The following is an 11,039-nucleotide window of genomic DNA, read 5'->3' as shown; positions in this document are numbered from 1 at the left end:
GGGATCCCTGTGGAGATCTTACAGGGACTCGCACACTTGGTCGCCCCGGCATTAAGTCGTATTTACAGCGTCTGTTTACAAAGGGGCTATTATCCACTACAGTGGAAAACTGCGGAAGTAGTAATTATCAGGAAAGGCCCGGATAAAGATCCAACGGTGCCGAAATCCTATCGGCCTATCTGTCTGCTGGATGTAATGGGCAAAGCATTTGAGAAGTTGCTGGCTGACCGTCTCCAGAGTCATCGAACTCTGCATGGTATGAGTGATAGGCAGTTCGGATTCCGAAAGGGTCGCTCCACCCAGGATGCGATCAATGAGGTTTGCCGAATTGTTCACTCTGCGACATCAAAGTATGTCCTTGGCATAATGATAGACATCTCAGGGGCCTTCGACAACCTGTGGTGGCCGGCACTCTTCTCTCGCCTAAGAGAGATTGGGTGCCCGCAGCTGCTGTATGGCTGTCTGGAGGCCTACTGTGATGGAAGGACTGCTAAGATAACGGCTCCTGGAGCCGTCGTATCTAAAAGGGTATCCCGTGGTTGTCCCCAGGGATAGGTGTGTGGTCCCATTTTTTGGGATATTAACATGGAACCTTTGTTGAACGTCCTGCAGGAAGAGACTGCAGTTCTGGGAGTCGTTGCTTATGCGGATGATCTCGCAATTCTAGTAGAAGGTGACACTCGCAATGTGATCGAAGACCGATCACGACAGGCTATTGAACTGTTAACCAACTGGTGTAAGAAGACTAAAATGTCTATTGCACCACAAAAATCGCTATATATGCTCTTGAAAGGCAAGTTGAATAGGGACCCAACAGTCAGAATTAATGGCCAAGCAGTGTCACGACAGAGATATGCCCGTTACCTGGGGGTATATTTAGATGAGAATTGGAGTTTCATTCCGCATATTGAGCAAATAACGACAAAGTCCTTAGCTCTGTTCAATAAGATAATATCAATTGGACAAAGAAGGTTCCATCTGCCGTCAAAGGCAATAAATATGTATCACAACAGTATATTGGCACCAATAGTAGGGCACGCATCCAGTGTGTGGGCCCACAGGCTAGCTTTGGTGCGGCCTGCCGCCGCTGTCAGGCGAATACAGAGGAACGTTCTGCTGAGATGCATCGGTGCATTCAGCACAAGTCCAACAGATGCACTGTTGGTAATTATGGGTCTATGCCCACTAGACCTAATAATAAGGCAGCACGCAGCCTTCTACTGGCTGCACAAACAGAACATTGAAAGGGTGCAAAATATAATGGGCATTCCTCTGATAAGCGTCAAAGCCATTCGTGAAAGAGTGCTTGACATCTGGCAGGACGAATGGGATGGGTCCACTACAGGCCGCAGAGTCCATGGGTTTCTACCCACAGTGAGAGGAAGATTAAAGAACAAGATGATAAAGCCCTCACAGGGCCTAGTTCACTTCCTTACAGGACACGGTCCCTACCCCACGTACCTGCACAGAATAGGGAAAAGGCCAACACCGGCGTGTGACTGTGGTGCCCACGAAGGATCGCCAGAACACATAGTGTTCGAGTGCCCAATATATGAACAGGTTGTCTCAGGGGAGAGGCAGCTTCTGCGGACTAGAAATGTTAATGAAATATTAACAGAAAGCGAATTGTTCAGCAATTTCGCAAAATTGGTTAACAAAATCTCAAGGGAGGCCCAGCGAGCCTACCTTGGGAGAGAGTAAATGCGCTTAAGATCTAATGCGCAATTGTATATATGTAAATATTATGTTTGTTTAAGTGTTGACTTAGAGTAGTGAGTAGTTGTAGTTAGATCAGCATGGTGGTGGGGGGAATAAAAGAGTTGCATAAATGGAGTGGTTTCTCTAGTAGTAGCGGCCCGCCTCCACGTGGCTAGGGACGGGCAACTCTCTGGCAGGATTCCAGAGAGGCTAAGAGGCCGATAATTCACAAAAGGCAAAGTTGCTTAATAAATATAAAGTATGCAGGCACTAATAAACCACTTCTGTAATGCTAATAGTAGAGATAGTCAGTCTTAGTACGCCCACTCAAAAGTATTAGAAAGTGGGTTATGGATGGTACATAAATTTGGGAAAAAAAAAAAAGTCCCTAAGCTTACACACTACTTAACCTAAATTATCCTAAGGACAAACACACACACCCATGCCCGAAGGAGGACTCGAACCTCCGCCGGCACCAGCCGCAGAGTCCATGACTGCAGCGCCTTAGACCGCTCGGCTAATCCCGCGCGGCGACACCAGTATCAGTCGGGGAAGAGTTGGTAGCCAGCAACAGTCTGATCCGTATGGTGTTAGTATTCGCCGGGACCGCTGTCGGCGAAGGTGGGCTGCTGTTGGTCGTTTGCTCGACCGGTCGTCTCAGTCGACGACGTCTTGGATCCTCAGGACGAACACCATTTTCTGAGTTGGGATGTGGCTGGACGTTGTTGGTTCGTTGGAACTGAGCAGCGACGCAGTCTCCACAGCGCGAAGCCAGGCCGGGGCTTTTGGCGACGGGCGCTGGAGGCGCTAGCTGTGCGAGCGACTTTTCGCTTTCTTCCGAAGCAGGATCCGCAAGTTGAGTAAATAGTTACCGGTTCTTACAACTCAACTGTTACGATTTGTTCGTTATTTGTGGATTGTTGTCTTCTCAGCCCATGACGCGTGTGATAACCAGTCGTGTGTTTTCTTACCTAGAATCTGCAGCCTCCGGTAGTGAATTGACAGTTGTGACTTGTGTTTTCGGATTCTTTTAAACTTGCCTTGAGTGATGTTTGATGCCTTGATCTTTGTGAGGCCCAGTTTGAAGTTATTGGTATCTCAGTTTACTCTTCATCAGCCGATGTTTTCCATTATCTGTGCAGTTGGATCTGACCGTTGGAAATCGGTCAGGTTGTCGGTCGGGCGTGAGCAGTCCCTTGGTTGTGTTGCCTTCCGATTAAGAGCTTGTCGGTCGGGCTGCCTGTCTCACCTAAGAGTGCGTCAGTGTTACTTCCCAAGCCGACCCTTGGACCTTCTGAGCGCCGCTCCTTCTGTTTTACATAGTCATTTCCTTTTATTTTTAAGTACAGTGTGTGGCCTTCAGCCGAGTTGTAGCTTCTTTAAATTTCAAGGCTGTTCTTTTAGGCCTTAAGCCGTAAAATTGTTTTCTGCATGGTATGTGTGGCCTTCAACCGAGTTTTAATCTCTCTTAAATTAGAAGTTCAAATCTTGTCTTGCCCTTAAGTCATAAGATTGTTATTCTTTAGTATGAGGCCTTCAGCCGAGTTTTACACGAAATATTTTAAGATAAGGCCTTCAGCCTTTGCAAATTGGAAGCGCTTCTCCTAGGCCTTAAGCCAATAAATTGTTTGTTGATATGCGGCCTTCAGCCGAGTTTTCAGCCTGTTTAGAATTAACATTGAAAATCTTTGTTTTAGCCTTAAGCCGTAATGTGTGGCCTTAAGCCGAGTTCTATTGGAGAGATTTAAGCTAAGGCCTTCAGCCTATTTTTATAGAAGAAAAATTTTTTTAAAAAAGAAACGAAACTTCCAGAAGAACTCCTGTACCTCAATTCCTTGCTTTGGCCTTGGGCCTTGGATTTTCGTATGTGGCCTTCAGCTGATTTAAATTAAATCCGCCCGCCGTGCGGCTCTAGGCGCTTCAGTCTGGAACCGCGCGACTGCTACAGTCGCAAGTTCGAATCCTGCCTCGGGCATGGATGTGTGTGATGTCCTTACGTTAGGTTTAAGTAGTTCTAAGTTCTAGGGGGCTGATGACCTCAGATGTTAAGTCCCATAGTGCTCAGAGCCATTTGAACCGTTTGAAATTAAATCAAGGGAGCTCTTTCGTTAAAACCTTGAGAGTTTTTAATTCTCACTTATTGTGTGTTTTAACAAATAAAGTTTATTTGCTGAGTGCAATTGACAGTAACTTATTTTGTCCGCTTTCCACAAATATAACCTCACCCGCTCTGTCCCGCTAGTCCAGGGATTTCAGATATTTTTCTGCATTGAACATTTTCTTAAGCACACTAAGGGGATCACACCCTACCTATACATAAACCACCTCCTCCGCAATTCACTGTTGGCCCTACATATGATGTCAGATAAGTTCCAGGCATCCGCCAGACCCAAACCCTCCCTTCAGATTGGCGGAGGGTACAGACTGATCCATCACCCCAAATCAATCGTTTCCAGTCACTACTGGTCCAGAGGCGTCGCTCTTTACACCACCTTAAACGTCGCTTAACAGTGACTACAGAAATACGTGGATTATGAGGAGCTGCTCCACCACTATACCTCATTCTTTTTAATTCCTGCGCACAGTTATTGCGCTAGGAGGACTGTGCTGTTAGCACTCTGCCATTCTCGAGTGAGCCCTTCCGCACATTTCATGTGAGTTTTAACTACCTAAAACTAAACTAAACTCCTCCCGAACAGGCCATGAAGGCCCAACGGTACCAATCGGGCGCCGTGTCATCCTTAGCCCATACGCGTCATTGGATGCGGATATGCCCACCCTCCGCAATTCTCGATGGTCCCTGTCCATGAGTACTTGAGATCTGTCTGGTTTTGGTTTGGCCGTGGTTTTCCTTCACGTTTCCTCACAACAATAACAGTACCAGTACTCAACTTGGGGAGTTTTAGAAGGTTGAAATGTCTCTGATGGATTTCTTACTCAGGCTACATCCGATGAACAGTCCACGTTGAAAGTCACTGAGTTCTCCTGATCGACACATTCTGCCACTTCTCCACTGACAACACAGGACTCCCAACCTCCTAGTCTACTTAAGTGTCCGCCTCTCGTGACATCGAGTGGTTTGTTCTGCATTACATAGGAGTGTCAGATTACTTTTGATCAGATGGTGTATTTATGAAGTATCACGTTCCGTTATAGCATTCATGTTGTTCTTGTATTTTTACTAGCGTCATCTATCCACGTTCTATTGAGTAGTTGTCTCGTTATTTTCTTACCTCTTGGATTCTTGGCCAGTCACAGTCCACTCGCCTGGCCTTACATGTTGAAACTGAACCCCATCGAGAAACTGTCAGAGGTTGTTCAATGATACTTGCTCTCTTGGTACCGAGTGGCGTTCTAATCGCCATAGCATGTGGAATACTTTGATATCACGTGACTGGCATGTCGTCACACCTGCTCCTGTCCGTCGGCTTGAAAGCTGAGCGCAAATGGGCCAAATGGGCTAAATCGCCGTATTTGTACGCGGCCAGCTCGATAGTTTCTGACACACGGGGTGCTCACTCCCACAGATCACTAACGCGCATGGACTTTCATGTACTTCGCTTGCACCCTGATTCCGTCGACCCGAAAAAATCGTCACCTCCGGACACAAGCGCCGTGGGCTACGATGCGTTGTTTCGAGTTTGTACGTTAACAGTGGTGCGTAGCAGTGCCTCATCTAGGGCTCACTGAACGGAATGGAAGAGGAGCGCAACGACGCGCTGTGTCGAACTTGTAACGCAGCGACGGGAACAGGGCTGTACTTATGTTTCTTCTGAGTATTTTTACATTGCTCTGTGTTTCGTATTTTTCGTTTTGGTGACTATTGCACTAATGTATAGATATTTTCGCAGAGGTATAGGTAACTTGGGTAACAAACTTACTATAATAATTGTTCTATTACCGGTATGCATGCGGCACCATGTGCTACGTCATATCTTCCAAAACGCCGCGCATAAAAACTAGATTTCTCCGACGCTCATATCTTGGATTCTATTGGTAACAGATAGGTAGGGTCAACTGGACCATTTGTATACCCAGCAGAAGATTCGCCTTACTATAGCTATCCTACATTATGGGATCAAACTTTAGGCAAACAGAGCAAATCGGTTGATTCTTTTCCGTTGTTTGTAGTCTACGATGCGCTTTAAGGGACTTATGGAGGCAGCATTTAGTTCATGGTGTAATGTAATTTAATAAAAATTATAATTTATTATATCTGCTTTGATACCTTTTAATAAAGTGACATCAAAACAAAAGAGAAATAACTAATAATACTATGAACAATGTAATGTATGTTTAATTTAGCCCAACGCGGATCAGAAGTCAACACACTAGCTCAGTACTCAGGGTGCCTACGGGATTATAAATAATTAATTGTCTCTCTCTTGAATCATCACAGATATTCCCCAATGTACGTATATCCAAAGCATAGTTAAAACTCTTGTGCTTATAGCACCCAATAGTATTTCGTATGTCAGTTCAACGTGAAGTAATGCAACCCGTAACTCAAGATCGTGGTTTCGTCTCGAATACCTATGTAAGATAACAAGCCTAAACTTTTGCAGATGAAATCTTATACCAGAACTAGAATCCTGTGGCCACGCCTTTCTGCCTGTGATATTAACTCGTCACCTTGAGAAAATCTGAAAGTGAAATATATTAAATTATTCATAGTGGCTGCATAGCTCGTGGAATCTGAAAGAAAGTTTAGTTTCCTAACCGGCGACACGTCTCGAAGATGAGCTAAAAGAAAATTACTAATTATTTTCTAGTATGGTGCCTAACAATGGTCAATATTCCCATAAGGCCACGTCTACTCAGGACAAGCAAGGTTGAAGAATACACATTACTGAATCCTGTACACAAATCTTAGGCTACGAACAACTATATTTTTTCTTCGCTTTAAACTTACATAGACAATTACAGCAAGATGAATTTCAGACAATCGTTCTTTTCTCTTCAAGTACAACAACAGAAGAAGACGACGAAAGAATAGAGAGTTCCGACACAGAATCTCGAATGTCCATGGAATATATTGTAACACAATGCATTTGATTACTCTTTGGTGCACCGCGTCAGCAATTCATACGATAACTACACCACATGGCACTTACAAATTTCAAATTCATGACCACCCCAGGAAATACAGTACAATGGGCGGTTCCTGACAAAAAGCCGAGCGCTATCTTTCTGGGTACCAAAACGGAGCAGGGGATTCCAGGGCAGCTATGCGCAGAAAATGGCTGAAATTTTTCAGGAATATTCCCAAGATCCCGATCTCGAACAACGCTCAAAATTGTCTTAATCGCCGTACTCAAGTTCAAAATTACCCCACTTCTTTGCGTAAAATACGCGTGTAAAATCCAGTTTGAGGTGAAACCGTAGTTTATAAAGTGACATAGCAGGGAGAAACATGCTGTAAAATGTCTCTGTTCTCATCAGAAGGATTCTGGGAGTCATACGTTATTTTAGTACTGAAGCACATAAAATCCGGTCTAGGGTGCAAAATTAATTAGTTCTGGAATATTTCTGTTTCACATAAGAGCTATCAAAATTTTACTGACCGATAAAGTTCCTTTCTTATGATAGATATGCCCTATTGTAGGAGGGAAAAGAATGGAACCAGTGAAATAATGTTCCTCTCGGAGCACAAAAAGGGCGACATGTGCCTGTTTATTAAAAGACTGTGACTGAAAAGTGGGATATCAGCTGCCTCCTTCTACCTTCCTCAGTGCTATTAAAAATTTCCCAAAAAATTTGTAGTGCGAACTTATTCGCGCATTTGTACGGTGAGAGAGGAGACAGTGGCATTGGGAAAAAGAAGGAAAAGTAATAAATAGTGAGAGATATTAGACAGTGTTTGCTGTGTAGAAAGTCCGGCGGAGGCAATGACATTGTGAGAGAAAGAGAAGGACACAGTGGCAGTGAAACATAGTTGACACTGACAGAACACTCCTATGAAAAGAGTGAAGAAGATAGTGCAAGAGGGAGAGGAAGAAAGAGGATAAAATGGAAATGGGTGAGAGCCAATGATATTGAGAGATAACACTGTGACAATGACAACGAGGAAGAAAGGAATATTGACAGTGAGAATAGATAGCAGCCGTGGGTCAGGATGAAATAGCAGTAAGAAAGATTAAGAGTGAGATAGTGACCTTATTAGTAAGACAGAGCAAAGGAGACGGTGGCTGTGAGACGGGGGACAGTGACAAATAGAGAGACACCAAGAGATAGTAACAATGAGTTGGAATGAGTGAGCGTGTAAGGATGGGCAAGTGGGAGTGCCTGGTTACGAGCAACTTACAGCAGTAGTGGGGTCTAAGCGAATTATGGTGAGAAAAGACTGTGGGAGTGAGAGATGAGTTGCATGTTAGAAAGAGCTGTAGTATGTTCGCATGCCAAAATTTTTGGAAATTTTTTTAAAGATACTGAGGAACATAGACAGAGGCAGTTGGTACCCCAGTCTTCAGACATAATCTTTTTAAGTGCTCCGATAGGAGGCTTTTTCCGCTGGTTCTTAATAATACCCCACTTTGTATCCAAGTCGGTAACGCACTGTTGTACAGTGGCTCTCTACTCTGAAGTATGCTGGTCCGGTTACCTTCACAATAGTGAATCAGAGTGTAATATGCAGTCACCAAAACGTACAACACGAAACAGAGTAATGCATAAAGCCTCATAAAAAGTGAAAATACAGCCATGTGGTTGCCGTCGCTGCTTTAAATGCTCAACACAGTGTCGTCGTGCTTGATTCCGTTACATTGAGTGAACCTGTACACGAGGTACGGCTGTGTATCGTTATTAATGTACAACAAAGCTGTTGAAAACTGTCAGCAAACGCTTCTTGTGGAATTGCTCGAAGAGGTCACGCGTTCTTGGATATCCGTATCAATATAGGAGATGAGACCTGGTGCTACCAATTCGATCCAGAGACCAAACTACAGTCAATGGCACGGTGTTCATCGTCTCCGCCACCTCCCTCTGGCAGAAATTCATGATGGATCAAGCTCATATTGTTGAAACAGGCGATCAATATAGTCTTAATCTTGGATTATTTTTTGGACGTGGAGAAGACGATGACCACCATGCCATTGACAGTCGCTTAGTCTCCGGATCGTACTAGTGGCGTCAGGTCTCATCCCCTCTAATGATGCAGACATCCAACAACGCGTGATCACGGTGCTTCTAGCGATTCCAAAAGACGCTTTCGATGATAGCTTCCAGCAGCTTTACAGCCGATATCAGAAGTGTGTTATAGCTAATGGTGATTACTTCGAAGGCAGGTAAAGATATTTTATTTTCTGAGGCCATTCAGTGAACTTTTCACACACTTCTTGTAGATGTAGAAGTAGAAGGAACGTAACCTCGGACTCTGGTAACAGCAGATCTGTCCTACAGAGGAGTAGCACTGAGCCGTTTTCTGGATCCGGACAGAGAGGTCACAAGTCGCTGGATTTCGGTGCACACTCCCTCCATTCAGAGCTGTACCTGTTTGTGAGTTTTCATTCGTAATACAGAGATCGAGGACGACTCTGAATGGCGCAGCGTTCCCACTGGCAGTTTGTTCGTATACTCTTTTTCTCTACAGCGATGTGAAACTGAAGCAAAGAGAGAAAATTCAGTGCTCTTTCGTAACACGACTCCATTCCTGAATAGCCCTTGACTCTGGACAAACAGCAATCGACCGACGCACCGTCCTGCTCATTCCGGGACGATACCGCTTTGCTCTGTAGGAGTGTCGCTGGGTACCCGAAGCCACGGAAACAACAGCCGCTCGCTACCGCACAGTGCTTGCATCCAACTTTTCATATCGTGGAATATGCTATACAGTAATCGACAACAGTGGCCAGCAATTCAGGTGTGCATATTGAACCTGTAGGTGCACACAACGGTAAGCTGAACCGGATTATGGACAATCGCGGAATAAAAATTCTTGAAATTTAGACGGAAGTAGTAAAGTGAAGTTTAGCCTACCGATGTATTTTTCGTGCCTGTATGATATGAGCGTAGCGAGGAAACGCATGAAGCCTCAACCCTTAGGTGAGCACGCCTGTGACAGTTGGGTACAAGATGAGGTTTTCACGTTGTGACACATATACTGTCAATAACCGGATGCAGACCTTAAAAAGTATTCGTTATTCGTAATAGGAGTCACCAGTCACATTGTTTGTGCAGTTCTTGTTGACAACAGTGTAGTCACCATTGAGATTCGTCAGCTGACCGTAGTGTGCTTGTTGTTAACCATACTGTGACGTACGTACGTTTTATAATTATTTTTTTTTCCTCTTCAAGAAATTTTGTTTGTTTTTCGTGTTTAATTTAAACAACCTTTCTGAGTTCAACAGCCCACTGCCGGCGATAAGCAGGGTTAGGGGTAGGGTAACAGCGCAGCAGACAGTTTTCATCTGCCAGTCTGACTGACTGCAAGGACTTGATTTTTTGTCTCAGATACAGATAGCATCCATTTTCAAGCTGCCTGCCTAAATTAATTTTACTGTACAAATGAGATTCTATTCCGTATTACTAGCTACTGTGATTGTCTGAGCTTCCTACGCCGACGAGAAAGCGGACTCTGAAGGAAACAGAAAATAGATTTGTAGACCAGTGCCAGACATAAATATCTCTTCAGTGTACGCTCCAATTCCCTCTCCATCGACTGGCTTCACGACTCAATCCTTCATCTTGGTTAAAGAGAATTTCTGGTCATTCTCAACTAAAATTAAAGCATTCTGCCGGCGCGCCTTTCCAGATCCCATGAATTGGTGGCTTATGGCTATTAAAATTACAGTTATACACTACTGGCCATTAAAATTGCTACACCAAGAAGAAATGCAGATGATAAACGGGTATTCATTGGACAAATATATTATACTAGAACTGACATGTCATTACATTTTCACGCAATTTGGGTGCATAGATCCTGGGAAATCAGTACCCAGAACAACCACCTCTGACCGTAATAACAGCCTTGATACGCCTGGGCATTGAGTCAAACAGAGCTTGGATGGCGTGTACAGGTACAGCTGCCCATGCAGCTTCAACACGATACCACAGCTCATCTAGTGTAGTGACTGGCGTATTGTGACGAGCCAATTGCTCGGCCACCATTTAACAGACGTTTTCAATTGGTGAGAGATCTGGAGAATGTGCTAGTCAGGGCAGCAGTCGAACATTTTCTGTGTCCAGAAAGGCCCGTACAAGACATGCAACATGTGGTCGTGCATTATCCTGCTCAAATGTAGGGTTTCGCAGGGATCGAATGAAGGGTAGAGCCACGGGACGTAACACATCTGAAATGTAACGTCCACTGTTCAAAGTGCTGTCAATGCGAACAAGAGGTA

Source organism: Schistocerca americana, chromosome 5 (assembly GCF_021461395.2).
Source record: "Schistocerca americana isolate TAMUIC-IGC-003095 chromosome 5, iqSchAmer2.1, whole genome shotgun sequence".
NCBI lineage: Eukaryota > Metazoa > Arthropoda > Insecta > Orthoptera > Acrididae > Schistocerca > Schistocerca americana.
This window is presented reverse-complemented; position numbering follows the sequence as displayed.